The sequence below is a fragment of the Urocitellus parryii genome, chromosome 9, assembly GCF_045843805.1.
Source record: "Urocitellus parryii isolate mUroPar1 chromosome 9, mUroPar1.hap1, whole genome shotgun sequence".
Lineage (NCBI taxonomy): Eukaryota > Metazoa > Chordata > Mammalia > Rodentia > Sciuridae > Urocitellus > Urocitellus parryii.
The window spans coordinates 93,828,751-93,850,882 of record NC_135539.1 but is presented as its reverse complement, the minus strand read 5'-3'; the positions used below and the strand labels follow the sequence as shown (position 1 = coordinate 93,850,882).

Sequence of the window (22,132 nt, the reverse complement as noted above, 5' to 3'; positions counted from 1 at the left end):
GCACCGTCAGGCACTGTGCTTGACTCGTCCACATTCTGTCTCCATCTGATGACAATGCTCCCATCCAAGATGTTCAAATCACAAGAAGGATGAAAATCCACAGTAAGGAGCTCTGAACTCACATGTGCCACATCAAGATCCAAAGATACGGTGAAAAGCACCACGAAGAATGACTTCCAGTGGTGAGACGCAGAGAGTGCTCAAGGTAAGGCAGAGGGTGAGAGGTCACTACTCTTTCAGTGGCCCCCTTATATCTCAGCAGCTGCTTCTTACTTCTTGCCATCCCACTGTGGGTGCTGAGCGTGTTGCTGTGGAGGGTCAAGAGCAGAGCCCTGTTAGTGGTCAGGGTTCTTGCTGGCAGCAACAGAAACTGAGTCTTGCTTCTAGAAGCACAGGATAAATTTACATAAAGATATTGGGGAGCTCAAAAATCACCAAGAATGCCAGAAAATCAGACTCGGGGAATACAGCAGGAGGGAGGGAGGCTGCCCAGCCCAATCACACCCAAGAATCAATCCAATGCCACTTAAGGCTTTGTCAACAGAGCTCATGATTTGGGCCTTGATACTCCTGGGGAAGCCAGCATCTGGGACTTAGAGGCCAGGCAGCTAATGAACCCTTAGAGTCCCCTGAATCCTCAGGGCTTATTGTTGGGTCCCATAGGACCTTCTCTTTTTAAATAATTAATCAGTGATAACATGTGAAAAAGGAAGAAGACAAACTTTCATTCAAAAAACATTGTTGAAGGACCATATGTCAATGTTCCAAATCATGAGGATAGAGCAGGGAGCAAATCAGACCGGCACTGACGTCAGGGAAATGGGGAGTAAAGAACAAGTGTGCATACAGGATATGTGTGTGTATGTGTGTGTGTGTACATGTTTGTGTGAGATATTAATAAGCATCATGGGGAAAAAACACAGGGAAGATTGAGGACTTTGTAGAAGTGGTCAGGGAAAACCTTCCTTCTAAAATAATGTCTGAGCAGAGGGAATCATGTGTCCACCTGGGGAGAGCATTAGCAACATTGGAACAGCAAGAGCAAAGGGCCTGGGGCAGGAGGATGTCTGAGCAGTCAAGAAGCCAACAGGCCATTGTGACAGGCAGAGAGAGTGCTGAGAGAGTTGGGAGAGGATAAAGCGGAGGTTTTACTCAGAGCATGAAGGAGAGTTGTTGGAAGGTTTTGAACAGAGAAAGTAAAACCATTTGATTCACACTTTAGAAGGAGCTCTCTGGCTGCTGGTAAAGAATGGACTGTGGAAGGGCAGAGTGCAGGCAGGGAATCCAGAGACCAGCAGGAGAGAGGAGCTTCTGAGCAGGAGGCAGAGTCTAGATGCAGTTGAAGGTGGAATTACCAGGATTTGATGGATTGGACATTTCATGGTCTTCCTCTCACACAGGCACATATATATACATACATGTGTGTACATACACCAATATTTGTATAAACATGCACGTGTGTGTGCTTCTGTGCAAAACAAGAAAACCATAATTCTAACCAGAGTGCTGTTTAAAAATTAACACTAATTCGAAACACTAAGTAGAAAAGAAAGAAAAAAGAGATCGGCCTTGAACTGATTAATGCAAAGCCCCAAATCCTGACCACTAGGTAATGATAATCATAGTGATAGTTGTTTCAGTGCTTATGAGGTGCCAGGCACTGTTCTAAACACTTTACAATAGGTCACTTACATGCATTAATCACTTAATTATCCCAGCTAAATCAGGAGGAAGGTAATATTGTTATGTTCATTTTATAGGTAACAAAACTGCAGTATGGAAAGTTTGAATAAATTAGATAAGGTCCAATGAAGTTTTGCCTGTAAGAGATGGGATAATTACTAAGTAACCATTTAAGATATAGCAGGAGCTGGGGCTCAACTACCCACTGTAAAATGAGGGCATCAGAAAGTACAATCGCATCATAAATGTCTAAATCCTTCAATGCCACCAAATAAAACATGTCCCCTTTGCCTCCTTTGCATTATAACATTAAATCAAAACAATTTATGTTTTTAAAATGTCTATGATGAGCAATTAAAGATTAAAGAATAGCTTGATAGTCACAGGTACATATCGGAATTCATGAAATATTTTCGTTGGTACTTGTAGCACCCAAACCCATGCACTTGTCCTACCAGCTACCCATCCATCCGCCCATCCGTCTGGCTTATCCACATGAAGAAGTATTTGTGTTTTTTTTTTTTTTTTAGATTTATAAGCAGCTTTATTCACCATTGCCAAAATTTAGAAGCAACTAACACCCATCAGTTGGTTAACGGATAAATAACCTGGTAGGTCCAGACAATGTAATAGTTTACAGCACCAAAAGAAATCACTTATCAAGCCATTATCAAGACATGAAGAAACCTTAAAATATATCACTAAGTGAAAGAACAATCTGAAAAGGCTACATGCTATATGATTCCAATTATGTGATATTTTGGAAAAGAGAAAACTATGGATACAGTAAAAAGATCAGTAGTTGCTAAGGACTGGGGAAGGCAGAAGGGATGAATAGTCGCAGCACTAAGGATTTTTTTAGGCCAATGAAAATAGTATTATGTATGTTATTCTAATGATGGATAGATGTTGGAGAAGTATTTGAATCCTACTGTGTACTGAGTTATTCATGGCAAATGAAGATGTTACAAAATAGCAATACCTTCAATGATAGTGTAAGAGCATGGATTTTGGAGTCAGTTATGCCTCCTGGTTTCAAATTCTGGCTCAACTGTAACTTCAGCTTCTGTATAACATGGGGCAAAAATCTTTTTTTTTTTTAAAGAGAGAGAGAGAGAGAGAGAATTTTAATATTTATTTTTTAGTTTTCGGCAGACACAACATCTTTGTTGGTATGTGGTGCTGAGGATCGAACCCAGGCCGCACGCATGCCAGGCGAGCGCGCTACTGCTTGAGCCACATCCCCAGCCCAGGGCAAAATCTTTAACTTCTCTTAACTCCTTCTTAATCTCTGGGTAGTTTTATAACTAGAACACAAAGTTCACTGATTTATTATCCCACCTTTAAAGGAAAAGTATTCTCAAGGGCATCCCAGTACTGACAAATCCATTTCTATTATAAAGTTGTTTAAAAGTGTACAGAGAATTGTGTGTAAATGCAGTGGTGGTATGTTTGTGGGTCTTATGTAACCACAAGACCAAAGCAAATTTGGAAATAAAATACAACCTCCAACACTACCCTCCCCCCACTACCAGAGACAAATAGCTTTCCGACACTTTTTGATTGGCAGCCAGTCAGAGATAATACATTTTACATCATTATTAAATATATCCCCAGGTTTACTAACAAGTATCCATAGAAATAAACATGAGCTAGATTCACTAGATAGATAGGATTATCTATTCAAATAAAGGCTTTAGACTGGAGCTATCGCTCAGTGATAGAGCACTTGCCTTAGCATGCATGAGGCCCTGGGTTCCATCTCAAGTACCATAAATAAATAAAAAATGCCTCATGGAACTTACTTACTTTTATTGGTAGGATGCCTTCTGATAGTGTCTTTGTATTCCCTTCTACTCCATTTTCCGCCCAAATGCTTCTCTGATCCACTAAAGCTGGTTTCACTACCTTCCCACGACAGGTTACAATCTTCTCTTTGGGAAACACTGTGCTTCCGGGAAACAGAAATTGAGCCTTTGTTGTCTTTATAGCCCCAGCACAGAGGCCAGAGTCAACGTTTATTGAAAAGAAGGAATGAAATTTAGTGGGTAAATCGTTTCAGTTTTTTAAAACTTGAAGAGGAACATGGGATCCAGAGAGGCTGATCAACTTTCCCAAGACACACAGTCACAGGTACGTATTGGAACTCAGGTCTGCCTGGAACTAAAGCCTGCATTCATTCTACTTCCCCACTGTTGTGGATGGTTCCCAAGAAGCAGAACCTAAGACAGGGTTTGGGGCACATCGTTTGTGAACACTCTCTCTTCTGAGAAAGGTGGCAAGGGAGGGAAGATAGGACAAAGGAAGAATGCTTGGGAGGGGAGGCGTGTGCTCTTAGCTGGAGACAGTTTCTTCACTCTGGTCCAGCAGGGACCCTGGAGCTTGGATAACACTGCAGAGTTCTTCAGGGCCTCGTGGCAGGAAAGAAATCAAATGACTGATATGTGACCATCAGTCATTGGCTGTGGAGCACTGGGGCAGAGGATGAGTAACTTCCCAGGTCAAACAGCTCCCATTTGGCCAAGGGGAATTCTTGGAAGAGAGGCAGCTGTGAGATATTAAAAGCCCAAAGTCAAAGCCACTGGGAGATGAGCTCACCACCTGGTAAAGGGAGCTAGGTGAGACATCAGCAAAACCCATTGAAAACGGATTGCAACCTTAATGACTATATGAATGAATCAATGAGTAGGTGTGTTTAATCAGTAATCAAGGGGAAATGATAATGTGTACTTCAGGGAGCCATTAGGAAGAGTAAATGAGATAATGTGTCTAACTCATTTAATCTAGTGCCCAGCACATTGTAAACACATAATAAAAAAATGAACTATAGTAAAAGTTAGCATTAATTTAGCAATAATCAGCCATTCATGTTATTAATGGTTATAATTTTGCTTGGCAGTGAACCTTCCCCTGAAGTCTCCACTAATGAATGAAGAAGGATAATCATTCCTAAAACAGGAACTCCAGATTCTGCCCTGGGGGGCAATCCTTTCTGGCTCAGACCTGCTTGAGGCAATTCGGTAACTAAAGCCCCTGGGAGTACTGTTTCCCTGTGGCTCAATTCCTGTGTGACTATGAGGGGTAACGGTGGCCAGCGTGGCCTCTGACACTGATCTCAGAGACTCAGAATGAAATCATTCCTTGATTCCTAACATAAGTCCAAAGATGTGGGATAGAGGCAGTAGGAGCAGGAGAGAAGGGATCAGCTGGGAGATCATGGGATGTTTCCCTAGCCCTGAATCTCCGTCCCAACCCAGAGAGCTGACTCAATCTCTAAGTCACTATTTGTGCTGAGGTCAATGTTTCCAGGCTCTGAGTCATCCCAGAAGGTAAAGCTTCCCAGACCCTTCCCTGGGCCCACTGCCTGACACTCAGCTTGTCCTGCCTGGCACCTGTCTACACCCTCTCTCTTTGCCCCAGTGATCACACCCTCAAATTACTCATACTATGCTCTTGAGTGAATATAAAGAGAAGCAAACCATTCCTGTGGCTAAAAGCAGTCCCTTTCACATTGTTTTTGAGATGGCTGCATATAAATCTGCATTTTCTTTTCATACCTTGGAAACAATTGGGGTGGGGGGGGGTTGGGGGGGGTCGGGGGCAGGTAATGATGATGGGGCTGAGGAAGGAAGAAGGTGGCACATGGAGGATGTCAAACTGGGCATAAATGTCTGCATATTTTTTTAAATTTTGTTTTCAAGAAGTATTTTTTGGAACCTGGAGTTTGATGGAATCAGATTTTTCGTGTCCAATCTTTCCCTGACTTTAAATGCAAATAAGTTGCTCACCCCTCTGCCCCATTGTTTTCTCCTTCTTCTTCGCAGTGCATTGCGTCAGCCTCCACCCTTGCTGATGACTCCCCAAACTCCATCCAGCTCTCTTCTCTCCTGAACACCATCCCCAGTTTTAAGGCAGCCCAGCAAATCCAAACTAAGCCCAGGATCTTCTGCCCCTTTGGAGTTGACTCTTCCCATTAAAAACTGAAAGATAAGCCAGGCCCAGTGGCCCAGTAAATCCCAGTGGCTCAGGAGGCTGAGGCAGGAGAATTGCAAGTTCAAAGCCAGCCTCAGCAACAGTAAGGTGCTAAGCAACTCAGTGAGACCCTGTCTCTAAATAAAATACAAAATATGTGGCTCAGTGGTTGAGTGCCCCTGAGTTCATTCCCTGAACTCCAAAAAAAAAAAAAAAAAAAAAAAAACCAAACCCTAACTCATCAAGTTAGAAACTCGTCCTTAGTTCATAAGAGACTGACTTTCTTACTCATATCCTTCAACCCACCTTAGTCACCAAGCTCTGTCATTTCCCCTGCAACTCCTGATGTGTCTCAAACCCACCCCTTCCTCTCTAATTCTGCTCCCATGATCCATCCCTGCCTGAACCATAGCAAAATCCTCCTGCTTCATTTCCTCACCTGTCCATTTACCATCCATCCATCCTACAAATGTTTATTGAGCATGGACAATATACCAAGCACCATTTTAGGATCTGGGAATGCAGGATAAGGTAAACAAACACAATCCCTGTCCTTTTAGAATTTACATTCTAATGGGATAACCAGATAACATATAATAAATAAAGGACTTCTGGACTAAGATGGCAGAGGGAAACTTTCTCAGAGCTTTGTTCTCCAATGCTTCAACAATACTACCCCTCCCCCCCTCAAAAAAAGGTAAAGAAATTGAAATACGGAAAAGAAATTTGCGAACACCAATCAAACTAAGAGGCAGTAATCTTCAAAAGCTGGTAACCGAGAAAATGAACAAGGTTCTGGAGTGAAAAAGCCCAGCAGGGCACCTGGTCCCTATTCTTCTGCAAGCTGCCGTGGAGAATCAACAAGGTCCTGAGAATCCTCACTAACACCCAACATTGAGCACCAAAGTTGACTTACCCATTTCCTCCTCTGACTGACAAGTAGTACAAGTGGCTATTATGGAGAAAGGAGCAACATGGGACAAGTGAATAACTGGGCTGGTTCTGACCCAAGTGAAGGATCCAGGGCAACAAACTAAATTTGGGCAACAATGTGAAGCCTGAGTTTCTGCACCCCTCCGGCCAGGGGAACAGTGTGTACCACCCCAACCAGGAGGAATAAATCATGACATGTCTCCAAATGACAGCAGATAGAACAGAGCCTGAGCATTCTAACCACTAACACTGCCTCTGAGTTTTCCTGTCGCTCCTCTCCCAGTTCCCTCAACTGTCCCAATGAAACCAGAGAGGGAAAAACAAAACACAAGAGGCAGCAAGTCCAGAATCTATCAGAACAACTACAATGAGTGGATGAAGTTCCCCAAACATGAGCAAAATTAAAAGTGCAGCAACTACAAAACCACACTGCAGGGTGGAAAACCGGAGCGCCATGTGCAAAGGACCAGGAACCCAGATGAGAGGAAATCGTAGCTCAGGCCACAGAAGGTCGCTCCTCCCCATTCTGCATATCATGCAACTTAATTAGAATGTGGTTCCATCTAGTGGAACAAGAGCTCAGAGATAAGATGGTGGAATATTAGAAATGAGGGGAAACGAGGAGAAAGTAGCCCAGAGCCTGGGAGTCAAAGCTGGTTCCTAGCCCACTCCCATCCCACAGTCGCCCACCTCCTCTTCTTCCAACATGACAGATGCCACTGTGTCCTTTGCCAAGGACATCCTGGCTGGTGGAGTGCTGCAGCCACCTCTAAGACCACAGTACTGCCCATTGAGCTGGTCAACTGTTACTGCAGGTATTGGATGTCAGCAAGCAAATCACTGCAGATAAGCAATACAAGGGCATTATAGACTAAGTGGTTCATCTCCCCAAGGAGCAGGGAGTCCTGTCCTTCTGGCATGGCCAATGTCATCAGATACTTCCCCACCCAGGCTCTCAACTTTGCCTTCAAAGATAAATACAGGCAGATCTTCCCGAGTGGTGTGGACAAGAGGACCCAGTTTGGACACTATTTTGCAGGGAACCTGGTATCAGGTGGTGCCGAAGGGGCCACATCCTCTTTTGTGTGTCCTCTTAATTTTTGCCCGAATTCATCTAGCAGCTGGTGTGGGGAGAGCGGGAACTGAAAGGGAATTCAACATCCTCAGTGACTGCCTGGTTAAGATCTACAGATCTGATGGGATTAAGGACCTGTACCCAGACTTTAATGTATCTGTGCAAGGTATTAGCATCTACCAAGCTGTCTACTTCAGTATCTATCACACTGCAAAGGGAATGCTTCCACATCCCAAGAATACTCACATCTTCATCAGCTGGATGATTGCACAGTCTGCCACTGCCATTGCTGGGTTGACTTCCTATCCATTTGATACTGTTCACCACTGCAGGATGATGCAGTCAGGGCGCAAAGGAACTGACATCACGTTCACAGCACAGCTGACTGCTGGAGGAAGATTGATCGTGATGAGGGAGGCAAAGCTTTTTACTAGGGTGCATGGTCCAATGTTCTCAGAGGCATGGGTGGTGCTTTTGTACTTGCCTTGTATGATGAAATCAAAAAGTTCACATAAGGGCTGAGGTTGTGGCTCAGAGGTAGAGCGCTTGCCTAGCATGCGTGAGGCACTGGGTTCCATCCACAGCACCACATTAAAAAAATAAAGATATTGTGTCAACCTACAACTAAAAACTAAATGTAAAAAAAAAGTTCACATAAGTTATTTCCTAGGTTTTTTCCCCCACCTGTGAACAGGCATATTGTGTTACATATCTTGAGCAATCTGCACAGTCTCTTGACTGTTTATCAATAGCAATGACTTACTGGTTCAAAATTGGAAGCAATAATATTCACCTGACCAGTTTTCTCTTAAAGTCATTTCCATAATGACAATAACAATAATGATGGGACTCAATGATATTTTTTTATTTCAGTCACCCTGATAAATCATAAATTCGAAGAAATAAAAGTATCTAAAAAAGGAAATCAAATATAACATCATTGCAGAGTTAAAATGTAGGTTAGAAATCAGAAGAAACAGAACCGATACTGCTGAACTTTGAGCTACAATGTAGAGGAAGAGCTTAGGATGTAGATGAGAAAGAAATGGATATAGCAGAGAGAAAAACGGGATTAGATATAAGGGTAATTTGAGGGTCTTAAAAAAGAACCCAACACACAGAACAAAAGATGCATTCAAAGGTCGGGTTGAATGAACATGTAAATAAACAGAATAAACAGTATTCCAGGAAAATGTGATGCAGAATGCTAAGTGCTAAGGGTATTTTAATTAAAAGAGCAAACTTTGGTGATAAAAAAATTCTTCAAGTATCTTAGCAGAAAAAAACCAAATCACACCAGTGGAGCAAAAACCAGGAGGATCCAGTCTTCCCAGCAACATGCAAGACTAGGACACAGGGGAGTCTGAGTCGAGTCCCGAGAACCCTCACAGGCAGTAGAAGTTGCATCTGTTGCTTGGCATCGGTTTACAAAGCTAAATGTGCACACAGCCTGAAACTCTACTGGCTTCACCCTTGGATATACATCCAAAAATTATTGCAACATATACCAGGAGACAAGTGCGGGAATGCTCACGATGGCATTGCTCACTATAGAAAAACAGGAATTGACTTAACTTGTCAAGTGACAGGAGAATTAATAAATGCCTATTAGGATATTCATAAAATTCAATACTCGACTCTACTGATAATAAATGAACGATAGCTATACACATCAGTATGATGGGATCTTAGAAACAGGTTGTATTTATTGTGCTAAAAAAACAAGCAAAATTAAATAATGTACTATTTAAGAAAAAATTGTGCTAAATCTATAAAGGAAACTTGGGACAATGATTCTCCTGAGGACTGGGGTGGGAGGTAAGCTGAGGCAGGAGCATCTTCGACAGTGGCCACATTCTAGTTCTGAAGCCAGATGAGTAACTCATGAATATTCATTGTATCCTGATGAATTAAGACACATACTTCAACATGACCTGTTGTAGGTATCTAATACTTCATAAGAATAAAGGAACTCCAGGTGAGAAGGCTCACACCTGTAATCCTGGTGGCTCAGGAAGCTAAAGCAAGAGGATCACAAGTTCAAGGCCAGCCTCAGCAATAAGCAATTTAGCAAGACCCTGTCTCAAAATAAATAAATAAAAATGACTGGGGATGTGGCTCAGTGGTTAAGCACCTCTGTGTTCAGTTCCTAATACTGAAAAAAAAAAAGAATAAAAGAAACACAAATTCTAATCATTTTTTAAAAATAGAAAATGTTGATCACATTCCACCATCATTAATTACCCCATGTCCTCCCCTCCAACCCCTCTGCCCTATCTAGAATTGTCTATTCCTTCCATGCTCCCGCTCCCTATCCCAGTATGAATCAGCCTCCTTATATCAAAGAAAACATTTGGCATTTGTTATTTTGGGATTGGGCTAACTTCACTTCGAATTATCTTCTCTAACTCCATCCATTTACCTGCAAATGCCATGATTTTATTCTCTTTTATTGTGATAATCATTACAGGTATGAAAACACGAATTGGTGTGAATATACTATGTATACAACCAGAGATATGAAAAATTGTGCTCTCTATATGTAATAAGAACTGTAATGCATTCTGCTGTCATATATAAATTTTTAAAAATTACATAAAAAAATAGAAAATGTGACCAAGAAAATGGTAATCAAGATGCCATTTCAGTTTGATGCCATTTCAGTATGAAGGCAAAGGCACATTCTCAAATGGGAAATTGCTCAAGGAATGTGAGGCCCGTAGAGTCCTTCTTGGAAAAATAAATAAATGAACAACCTTCTTGTTTTGAAATCGTACCTTTTAGGGAAGTGAATCAAAAAACTCAAGAGTGGACAGCACATTGTAAGAACACTTATGGAGAATAGTGAATCATTTAAATGCAGAATTGTTGCCGAAAAGAAAAGATAGAAGCCATGTGTTATAAGCTTGTACAATATAACATTAATAATGATTTTCTAGTGAAATTCAGGAAGCGGCTTACACATGGGCTTGTGTTAGGGCAACTGAAAAGTAAATTTACCCTCCCGCTTTACATAACTTGAAATTGGGCAAAACAGACAAGACATTGACTCAAATAGAATAGCTGATAGTGTCTAACAGACAATAGATTAGACAATGTGGTCCCATTTAGCCAAGGGCTAGAAGGACAGTGAGACCAGGCAGGTCTAGTAGTCAGAAGCTACTGTGGGGCTGATGAGACCCTGGGATCTCTGCGGTGCTGCAAGACGATGTCCTTCAGGGAGCCAACTGGACAAATGTCCTGCTGGACCCCAGAAAAAAGAAACCCATAAGATGATGTGGCTGTGGAACCCTCTGACAAGAAGTTGGATACAGTCTAAGTTTGAACTAGCAGAAGCATTATCAATTCCAAAGGCACAGGCCAAATCAGGGCAAAGAGACAAAAGAGTTCCATCATTAAATAGGAAATGAGCTTACAGGAAGCATCCCATAGCCTGACGCCCATCTGGAAGACACACAGTTCCGCACTCGTCAACACAGAACCACACGTTTGCTACTTCTGGAATATTTGCTTTGCAACAAAGATCAAGAAAGCTGTATAGGACAATTAATGCTTTCTGTGCTTAAACATTTCATTTCAAAAAAGGTAACACTATTTGTGATGGTATCTTTCCATTTTGAATGACTTTTATTTGATATTCACTTTGTATTAATCGTCCCTTCTTTTAACGTTTCCTATTATCAAATGTCTACATCATGTAGAGTTTTTCTTTTTTTTATGTTATTTAAATACCTAATCTCCAATCTCTATATGGTTCTTTATAACAATAATAAATGATACATTTATGATTATACCTTATATGTTTTTTAACAGAAAAACTCTGAAATGTTTATTATAATCCTGCCACAAAGAAAACAATTGACTGTTATTATGGCCACTCATTTTTTTTCTTTTTCTTTTTCATATTTTAAGAAGTTTGATTTATGCTTTATTAGTGCATATTATAATTATACATCATAGTAGAATTCATTGTTACATAATTTATACATGCACGAAATATAACAATATAATTCAGGCAATTTTGTTTCCTACTACCTCGCCTTTCCCTTCCTCATTCTTATTTACAAGCATGTAAATAAAGTGTTATAAAAACTAGAGGGCTGTGGCTGTGACTCGGTGGCAGAGTGCTTGCCTAGCATGTGTGAGGCACTGGGTTCGATCCTTAGCACCACAAACCAAAAAATAAGCAAATAAAATAAAGGCATGCTGTCCATCTATAACTACAAAAATTTTTTTTTAAAAAAATTCAGGGCTGGGGTTATGGCTCAGTGGTAGAGTGCTCGCCTAGCACATGTGAGGCCCTGGGTTCAACCCTCAGCACCACATAAAAATAAATAAGTAAAATAAAGGTATTGTGTCCAACTACAACTAAAAATAAATATATATTTTTTAAAAATTAATTAGAAAATTTGTGATTTTCAAGAAATCCCAGGAATTCCTGGACATCATGATTTATTCCCAAATCTCAAAGATTAGCAGGTCACATTTTCACCTCAAGAGCTCCTAGATCAGGAATTTTCAAACTCCATTTCACAGGTCTCTTCTTTAAAATGTTCTATATATATATTTAAAAAAAAACAACAACCTTTTTTGTTTTAGAAAGGACTGAAGTTTGCAAATGCCAGAAATTTGATACAATCTATCTTGGACAAAAGGGTACCTCACTGGTCCATGTCATTGGGTATGGTTACAGCTACAGCTTCAGGCACAACTGAATCCAGAGGATCAGAGAATGTCCTCTCTCTTTCCAGTTCTTCCAATTTTAGTTCAATTTCTCTCCATCCAAAGTTAAAGAGAGTCACATCAGGAATTCCAGGTGTGCATTATCCTTAAAGCTCACCAAGAGAAGAAGTGCTCTCCTAATAGGCTTGGTAAAGGTCCTGAGGAGCTTTCTGATCCTCCCTGAGCCACTGAGTGTCAACAAAAAGATTCTGACTGGCCTGACCTGGGCCTCCTGTCTTCTTCTGTTCTGCCTGACAACACACAATGAGTTCCCCACCACAAAGATGGGTTGTCCTAGCTGAAGAAGGGAGCGATGGGTGCTGGGTATGAGGAAGCCATAGGCATCCACTGCATCTTCCTCTCTTCTTTCCCTCCCTGAAAAACGAATCCTTCCCTCACTGTATTCCCCTCAAGCTGGATTCTTCCTGGGTTGTTCCACTTCTCATCTTACTATGTGCACATCCATCTCACTTCGAGAGCTCCACAAAAAGCTGCTCTTGCTCCTTTGACATTCCGGCAGCTTGCACATACAGTAGGTAGATTTACTGGAAATGATGACTTGTCAGGCACTGTTCAAAGTTCTCTGTGAACTAGTTTACTCTTCGCAGCAACACAATGAGAAAAGTATTGCCTTTGCTATGGTCTGGATCTGGAATGTGCTCCAAAAGCCCATGTTAAGGCTTAGTCCCCAGCCCATGGCACTATGGAAGATGGTGGAACCTTTAAGAGGTGGGACTTTGTTGGAGGTCTTAGATCACTGGGGACATGCCCTTGAATGTGGTTGTGGGCTCAGAGCCCCTTCCTCTTTCTCTCTTTAACTGCCTGGTCATGAGGTGAATGTTTTTGCTCCACCCCCACCTTGCCAATCAGTACCCCCACCAGCTGCTTAAAAACAATGGATGCCCCTGATCATGGACTGAAACCTCCCAAACTGTGAGCCATTATAAACCTTCTCTTTTTATAAGTTGATTATATCAGTAATAGAAATAGTCAGTAATAGAAAGCTGACTAACGTAATCCCCCATTTAGATATATATATTGACTAAGTTAAGGAAAATACGTCACGGTTTAAAAGAAATTACCAACAGAACTCCCGTACTGAGCACAGGGACTGTCTATCGCAGTTGAAAGGACTCCTCACTGTCAAAGGGAACTATTGTCTTCCGAGTACTTCCCTGAAGGGAGCATGTCTGACCACATAACAAGGGTGGGATGACCTCCGTGGAAAAGGCTGGGCCACTGCCAATGACGCTGGCCGGAGACAGAGGGCACAGGTTGCCAGGCACTCCCTCCTCCCAACCCCTCACCCCAACACCATAAAACGCCTGGGTTCTCCCCGCCCCAGGCCAGCAAACAAAAGAACAACTGCCTTTTGGAATAAGAAATCCTGATCCTGGATATTGTCCAAGACACACAGAAGGAATCCCTCTGGCAGATAAGTCACAGAGCTGCAGAGCAAGAGGAACCTTAAAACATCACCTAAGACTGTGCTTTTTGTTTTCCAGATGAGGAAACAGAGGCCTGTAGAGGTTAAAGAATTTGTCCAAGGTCGCACAGCTAGTTAGTATAGAAACTAGAAGCTGGAAGCAGGAGCAGGACCCAGATCGCTGCTGGAGGCTTCTCACATGCAGAATCTTCACTCACATGATTTATAGCTCCAACTGCAGTACTCTCAGGGCAAAGGCAATATCTTTAGCCCAGGCAGGTGGGCTTCCCGTTTTGCCTTTAGCTTCTTAGTTCTTTAGCTTTGGCTCAGGGCCAATCAGATGCGGAAGCTTCAGGATAAATGTGTGTTCTGTGGCCTGGAACCCTCCACATTCTCCATGTTCAGGTTGGTAGAGCATCATACCCAGGACCTGGATGTAGTCCCATTAGAAAAATCCACTATATTTCCTTCAGAGTGGGATGGAGAAGCATACTGACTGCATGTTCTGTTCAGCAGAACAAAGACCATCTGGGTCCAGCAGATCGGCAAGGACCCTCTCACTGCTGTGTCTGTCATGGCCACCCTGCATTCTGAATCCCTTCCTGGACAATTTTTAGCACTATGATTGGAGAGTTTCCAACTGATTTAGTGCTGTTAATGTCTGTTTTTCTGAGATTTGGACCTAGACCTGATCAGACGATCAGAATATCTACTGATATTCTATGCTGGTGCTCTTCTGGGACACAAATTCCAAAACACCCTGATATTCTCCATCTCTGCAGCAAAAGGCCCACCATGATGCACATGCATTGCAGCACACGATCAAGAATGCAGTTCCACATACTGTGTGTCTAAATATTAACAAGAAATACATCACCAAGTGTGGTGGCATATACCTGTAATCCCAGAAACTTGGGAGGCTGAAGGAGGATAGCAAGTTCAAGGTCAGCCTAGACAACTTATCAAGACCCTGTCTCAAAATAAAAAATAAAAAAGGTTGGGGATATGGCTCCATGTTAGAACATCTCTGAGTTCAATCCACAGTACTGAAAAAAAAAAAAAGAATACATCAAGCCAATAAACTGTTAAATAACACATGCTCTAGCCCTCTATCTTCCACCTTCATGAATTTATAAAAACAAAAATTTTAAATATGTATAAAGCCATGACTTCTTTATGACTGCAAGTCAGCAAAGTATCCATGACCTCTGTATTTTATCACTACAGGACTTGTGCAGATTTATGTTGATGGGCTGGCAATATCTAAGTGACAAAAAAGAGTTGAAAGGAAGTATTTTGAAAGTTTGTACCTTTAAGAAATGACATGTTTGAGGACATTGACATGTTTAACCTGATTTAAACATTACACAATGTATGCCCGTATCACTCTAGTCCATAAAATGTGCAAACTTTATGTTATTATGTATCAGTTAACATAAATTTAATTCAAATGAAAATCTGAGTGTTAAAAAGGTATACATAATGTCTACATTATCACATTATTTATTCCATAAAACTAATTTTTTCTGGTCTCCATTTTACCAACATGATTAATTATATTATTGAAATAAAGATCTTCATATAATTTGTTTTCCATTAACAATAATGATCTAAAAATTAAATACTAAAAGCAACTATTAATACCAGAAATTTTAATATATTTTTACAAAAATATAACTAGGAAGCTAAAGATTAAAATTACATGGCTTTTAGAAAGGTTTTTCTTCTAGCCAGGCATGGGAGTGCATACCTGTAATCCCAGCGACTCAGGAGGCTGAGCAGACAGATCACAAGTTCAAAGCCAGCTTCTGCAACTTAGTGAGGCCCTAAGTGGCTTAGAGAGATCCTATCTTAAAGCAAAAAATAAAAAGGCTGGGGAAATGGCTCAGTGGTTAAGTACCCCTGGGTTCAATCCCCAATACCAAAAAAAAAATTTTTTTTCTTCTAAAATTTTTAATTTTTGTGTGTGTAGTGTTGAGAATCAAAACCTGGGACCTCATTAATGCTAAGTACACATTCTACCATGCAGCCACTTCCCCAGCCCCTTAATTTATCTATTAAAATTAAAAGCCCTTTCTTTCATTTAATGCCAAACTTTTCCCCATTAATGTATTTTTTGTTGGTGATTCTGCTGTTTAAAGTGGCCCCCGAGCAGAGTGCTAAAGTGCTGCCTGGTGTTGCAGGCAGCTGTGAGGTGCCTGACAGAGAAGATACAGGTGTTGAAGAAGCTTCTTTCAGGCCTGAGTTACGGTGCTATTGGCCATGAGTTCACTGTCAATGAACGCAAAATATATATGTTAAGAGCTGACAACACAGAAGCACACATAAAGCAAAGTTGTGTTCTGGTTATCGGAATGTGACTAAAGAAAGCCCAGTGTTTCCCCTGGGAGCGATGGTTGGGTATTTGCTCATTCAGTGTTTTTGGTGATTTTATAGATCGTCACTAAAGCAAATATTGAGAACTGATTGCCCATACAAATTGAAGAGCGGTGTTTAATATTGTATAATATTTCAGGGCTGACATGTGTGACTCTGGTAAACACTGTACCAGCGAGGGCCTCTGGAACCAGAGGTGAGAATCCAAGAGAAGCAAGAAAACTGATGTTTGGCATAGTTGAGAAATGGTGCTTCACTGTGTGAGGGTCCAGCACATCCATGTTGAAAAGAACTTGGCAAGTTAATTAATTTATCTTTAGTCTAAAGTCTTCCATTGCTCAAATGTTCTTGTATTTCAAAAAAGTGTCCACCTTTAAAGTTAGCAGTGATACGACTCACAAATTTCATGGCAATCAGCTGTAGTCACTTTCTGTTTTGAAAACGCAGGACAAGAGATAGACACTTCTCTGGGGCCTGAACAGCGTTGTCAACTGAAAGAACATTTAGGGTTGTGAACTGTACTGTGCCGACAAAAAGTATCAGATACGGGTGAAAAAACCTTTGGTGAGTTATTTGACACATTTCTTTTGTGTGTGTGCCTGTGTTTTGACACGCAAGGCACCCTAAAGCACGATCCCAGGAAGAATAAAACATAGTCAGCTCTTCAGACCCTGAGTCCTGCACCCATGGTGCCAATCAACTGTAATCTAGGGATAACTTAAAGTATGTGGGATGGGCTGGGGTTGTGGCTCAATAGTAGAGCACTTGCCTAACACGCATGAGGCATTGGGTTCGATCCCCAGCACCACATTAAAAAAAAAAAAAAAAAAACTAAATAAAGTATATGGGAGGATGTGCTTGGTTATATGCAAATTATATAAGAGACCTGATCATCCATGGATCTCAGTATCCTTGGGGGTCTAGGAATCGATCCCCTATGGTACAGAGGGATGACTGTCCCAAGGACAGTTTTCCATCACAGCCTGAAGCTCAGCAAAGCCTCTACTGACTTGTCTCACCCTGATCTCTGAAGTTCCACAGGGTAGTGAAACATCATGTGTGTTTTTCCAGAATACTGTGTCTAATTGTTATTGCAGCCCTATTTTCATAAGAGGGAGTTTGTTTATTGTTTTGGAGAAAAGACAACATATGATTCTATTCGGTCACCCAGTCAATGTATTAAACAAACAAACAAATAAAAAAACCCACAGTATTGGGCTGGGATGTAGCTCAGTGGTAGAGCACTTGCCTGGCACGTGGGAGGTGCTGGGTTCTATCTCCAGCACTACAACAAACAAACAAAGACCAATGTCTATGATTTTAGTATAAAATGTGCCTTGCTGGTGAGCAATCCTTTACACCTCCTTGCTCCTAAATATTTTTTCCACTCTGTAACTTTCCCTCTCCTCCTTCTTTTCCCCTTTTATTCCTTTCCTCAGGGGTTAACCTCTAGTACTGCCAGCTACAGGCTGTGTGAGCTTGGGAAAGTCCCTCTTGCTTCCATTTCTGTGTAAGAGGGGGTGACTTTATATAGCACATGGAAGTGCAAGATGGTAAGTGAGATCGTCTCTGTGAGCTGAGGCTGAGCCTAGAGCAGGCTAAAGCTCTGTTCACACTCCCCCGTGTGATTACTGTTACAATGAAGAAGAGTTTGACTAATCCCTCCGGCTCCCCATGATCAAAAGAATTCCATCAGATTTGGAGCCCTTCCCAGGGTCACAAGAAACAAGGAGACACTGAAGTTGGGGCTTGTGGGTGTGGCTCAGTGGTAGAGAGCTAGCCCTGCATTCAGGAGAACCTGGGTTCCATTCCCAGCACCAGCAAAGCAAAGAAAAAAGATTAATGTCACTCTTTTATTTTCCTGGGCTGACCAAGAAGAAACCAAAGCTGTTTCTCCCAGAAATGTAGGTTCTTTGACAATGAGGGGATCCATTTGAATCAGGAAATTATTTCTCTTTTAACATGCTCTTGGATGATATTTAAAAATTAAACACATGAGCTGTGCACAGGTGGCGTCCACCTGTAACCCCAGCCATTCTGGAGGCTGAAACAGGAGGATGGCGAGTTCTAGGACAGCCTCAGTAACTTAGGGAGGCTCTGTCTACAAATAAAAGATAAAAAGGACTGGGAGTGTGGCTCAGTGCTAGAGCACCCCTGGGTTTAATCTCTAATACCAGAAAGAAAGGAAGAAAGGAAGGAAGGAAGGAAGGAAGGAAGGAAGGAAGGAAGGAAGGAAGGAAGGAAGGAAAGAAGGAAGGGTGGGAGGGAGGAAGGGAAGGAAGGGCAGGTGGAAGAGAGAAACACACAAACAAATGGAACACCAAACTGAGCCAGTCCCACAACTTCTTTTGATGTCATTCTCCCTCAGTAGGCATACCAACTAGCAAATGCTGCTGGCATCCTCCTCTTCTGCTCCAGGGCTTGCCTCCTACCCTCCCGGAGAGGAAGTGGCATCACCTGAGCCAGTGGCTACAGAGCTCCAAGGGGAACCTTGATCCATGATCAGATCTGGGCATCACTCAGCTGAGTGTTGGGGACAAGGCAGGAACCAGATGGATTCTACTCAGGAATTGTGGGCAGCGAGGAGGGAGGTCTGATGGGAGAAACAAAAAGGAGAGAAGCTGCCAGGAAGGAGCAGGAACGAGAGGAGCAGAGTGAAGACCGGGATTCCCTGGAGAGGGACCAGGGAACCCATGCCATCAACAAGGAGCTGGAGGACCAGGTTCCGAGAGATCCCAATAACCCAGGGCTTCACCGAGGCTTCTCAGCAGCTGTCTTCGCAGGCAAGGCTGCCTTGATGAGCCTCATGCATCCATGACTGCTCAGTCCCCTGCAGCCCTGGGCACGCTGCCCTGCTGGACTCCAGGGTCCACCTCAGCTGCAGGCAAATTGCTAATCTTCTCCTAAGAGCCTTCACTGGTGTCCTTTGGGGCACCTCTGCTCTCCCAGCACATGGCTCCGATCAGAAGAATATGAGCTTAGCCAACAGGGAACCCAACGAGGGTCTACCACTTGGCAGTCTTCAAGCAGGGTGGAGCCCAGCCCCTAAGCTGGTCTCGTTCCCAGGCTCACTACACCTGGTTTCTCCAGGGAAGGCTGTCTCTATCTATGAGACAGGTAAATAAGACACAGATTCATTATGAGGAGCAGGCTTGCATGATTATGAAAGCTGAGAAGTCCCAAATCAGCCAGCTGGAGACCCCAAAGAGCTGATGGTGTACATTCCGTTCTGAGAAGTGGAAGAACCAACTGAGTCCAAGCCCAAAAGCAACAGAAGGCATCTGGAACAGATGTTCCAGATGTTACGGCTTGAAGACAGAATTCTCTCTAGCCCACCCATACTGAGGCACACAGTCTCTTTACTCAGCCTACTCATTTAAATATCAGTCTCATTCAGAAACACCCTCACAGACACACCTGGAATAATGTCTTACCAAATGCTGGGCACCCCAGGGCCCAATAACATACACACATAAAATTAATCATCATGCTCTCCCTACATCTTGAAGTCATCTCCCAAATACACTAATTATAAACCTATATTGAAAGCTCTGCTTTCAGATAACCCAAAGTAAAACAACAGGATTTTCATCAATATTGATGTTGGGTAAGACATATCCAAGTGCTGCAGGACTGTAGACAGTTCTCTGCCTTGTGGGTAGCCCACACATTGCAGAATGTTCTTAATACCTGTAAATGAAACAGTGATAGCTCCAATTGTTGTTATGATGAAAAGAGCCCTGTACAGGGCTGGAGATGTGGCTCAAGCGGTAGCGTGCTCGCCTGGCATGCATGCGGCCTGGGTTCAATCCTCAGCACCACATACAAACAAAGATGTTGTATCCGCCAAATACTAAAAAATAAATACTAAAAATTCTCTCTCTCTCTCCCTCTCTCTCACTGTCTCTCACTCTCTCTTTAAAAAAAAAAAAAAGAAAAGAGCTCTGTACATTCAAAAATTTCCCAAGGGACAATACTATCCACCTAAACTTCCTCCCCACTAATTGAGAATCATTAATCTAGAAGAACTGGGCTTCAGGTATGGCTTGATCAGAACTCCAAATGACTTGTCTATGATTTTCTATGTTCTTCCTTCCTCTGTGTGTCAACTGCACCCTTAGTTTTCTCAGTGAGGCAAGTCAGCTACAGCTACAGCTACAGTCCACAAACTACAGGGGCCTGAAGAAGAGACAGCACTTCTCCTCCCATGTTATCCCCAGCAAGATTCCAAAGATCTGCCCTGACCTTGTCAAATGAAGTCATATATCTGCCTTGAGTGATGGCCTACCCCAGGTAATTTTTTTTTTTTTTTTTTTTTTTTTTTTTTTGGCCATCCGTGATCCAGATTAGGGCTGGAGCTGAAAATAGAATGGGTCTCCCTGACATCCATGGATATGTGTGTGCAAAAGAAAGAGAGAGATGCTTAGATACAAATTTCAGCATTGTTAGGAAGCATTGTCTGGGGGGCAAAGGATGGTGGGTAGAACCTGACAAATACGTGCGATAGAGAATGTGGTACATGTGTGAAAAGGCAAGCTGCTGGCTGTGGCTGTGGCATGAAAACCAGGACACTTGTGGGAAATTAAAGGAGTAAGCAGATAACAGATCATTTCGTGAAAACAATACCTCCAGTTTTCTGCTTGTTCCTCAACTGAGCCAACTATACCCCCACCAACTGAAAATGCTCCGACTATGCACAGGAGCAGATGGCCCTCCAAGTTACTGGTTTTGTCGCTTTGAATCAATAACTGGGTACTCTGGTTTATCCATCAGTCTCTGGGAATCAGGTTAATGTTAATTAGATACCCTCACTCTGAGTGACATCAGGTTCCTGAGCCTTTATAACTGACCCTAACCTGTGATAATTTTGCCAAGTTAACTGTGATCCTGAGAGGCCCCATGCTGACTCCCTGGCCTGCCACACCCTGGTTGTGTCCCGCTCCACACTAACCTGTTCCATGGGCCATCTGTCTCCTGTAGTGTTCTTAGTTTGATTTTGCAAGTGAGGAACCCAGGCTCAGAGAGGCAAAATGATTCCCCTGGGGCGCACAGCCAGTAGGTCAGAGAGTCAACAATTGAACCCATGGATCTGACCATAAAGGTTTTCCATTATGACCACCCTGTTTCTCCTTATGATAAGCAAACTCTACCAGGACAAACTGTCTCCAAAAGCCCCCCTCTCATCTAAGTGATGATAACTAGGTTCACATAATCTGTTGTGCTTAATCCAGACCAGAACAGAGTGTGTCCCACCTTTTTGTCTTTTTGCTGGGCTCTTTTGTCCCCTCATTCAGAGCCTCCCCATGTCCTTGTCTCCTCCTTGTGCTCAATTCAACAGAAGTGCTATGAATCAGCAGGAAAGTGTCCTTTCCCCAAACCAAATAAGGGGCTGGGTCCTAAAAACAGCAATAAACCCCCGCAAGATTTTATTAATTCAAACAAAGTCTAATCCGTAGCGGGGATGGTTTCCAGGGTCACTGCAGCCCAAATGACTCCCAAAGGAAAGGAAAAGGAGAGCCAGGCTGCCCACCTCTGTTTATTGGGAACAATTGTTCCTCCAGCCCAAACCACATGACCATAATAGGAAAGAAGAGCACAGCCCTATCAGGGAGCTTTTATTCTTAGGGCCGGAAAAGAGCAAAAGATGTTTGGTTGGCCTGCAGTATTTCAGCCTTGGACTTCTCATTTCCCTCTCCTCTCCTGATCCCTCCAACTCCAGCTCCCAGCCCGGGTGTTTTGGGCCTCTTGCTTGCATGAGAATTGATTGCCCATCTTGACACGGTTGAGATCATCCGTAGCACCTTCTTAGGGATGAGAACAGGAAGCCAGGGAATACAATCAGAACCCCTCCTCCCCCGACCCCCGTCTAGCCAGCTGGGTTTCTGGAGAGCAAAAGGGAGAAATCTAAATCCTGTTTTGTGGGGTCACAAAGTCTGAAAGGGGTT

At 42.6% G+C, this 22,132-nt stretch overlaps 1 pseudogene; it reads left to right on the top strand.

Annotated features, from left to right (window-relative positions):
* The first annotated feature begins 7,294 nt into the window (after nucleotides 1–7,294).
* Nucleotides 7,295–8,178, top strand: LOC113194630 (ADP/ATP translocase 2 pseudogene; annotated as a pseudogene).
* The last annotated feature ends 13,954 nt before the right edge of the window (nucleotides 8,179–22,132 follow it).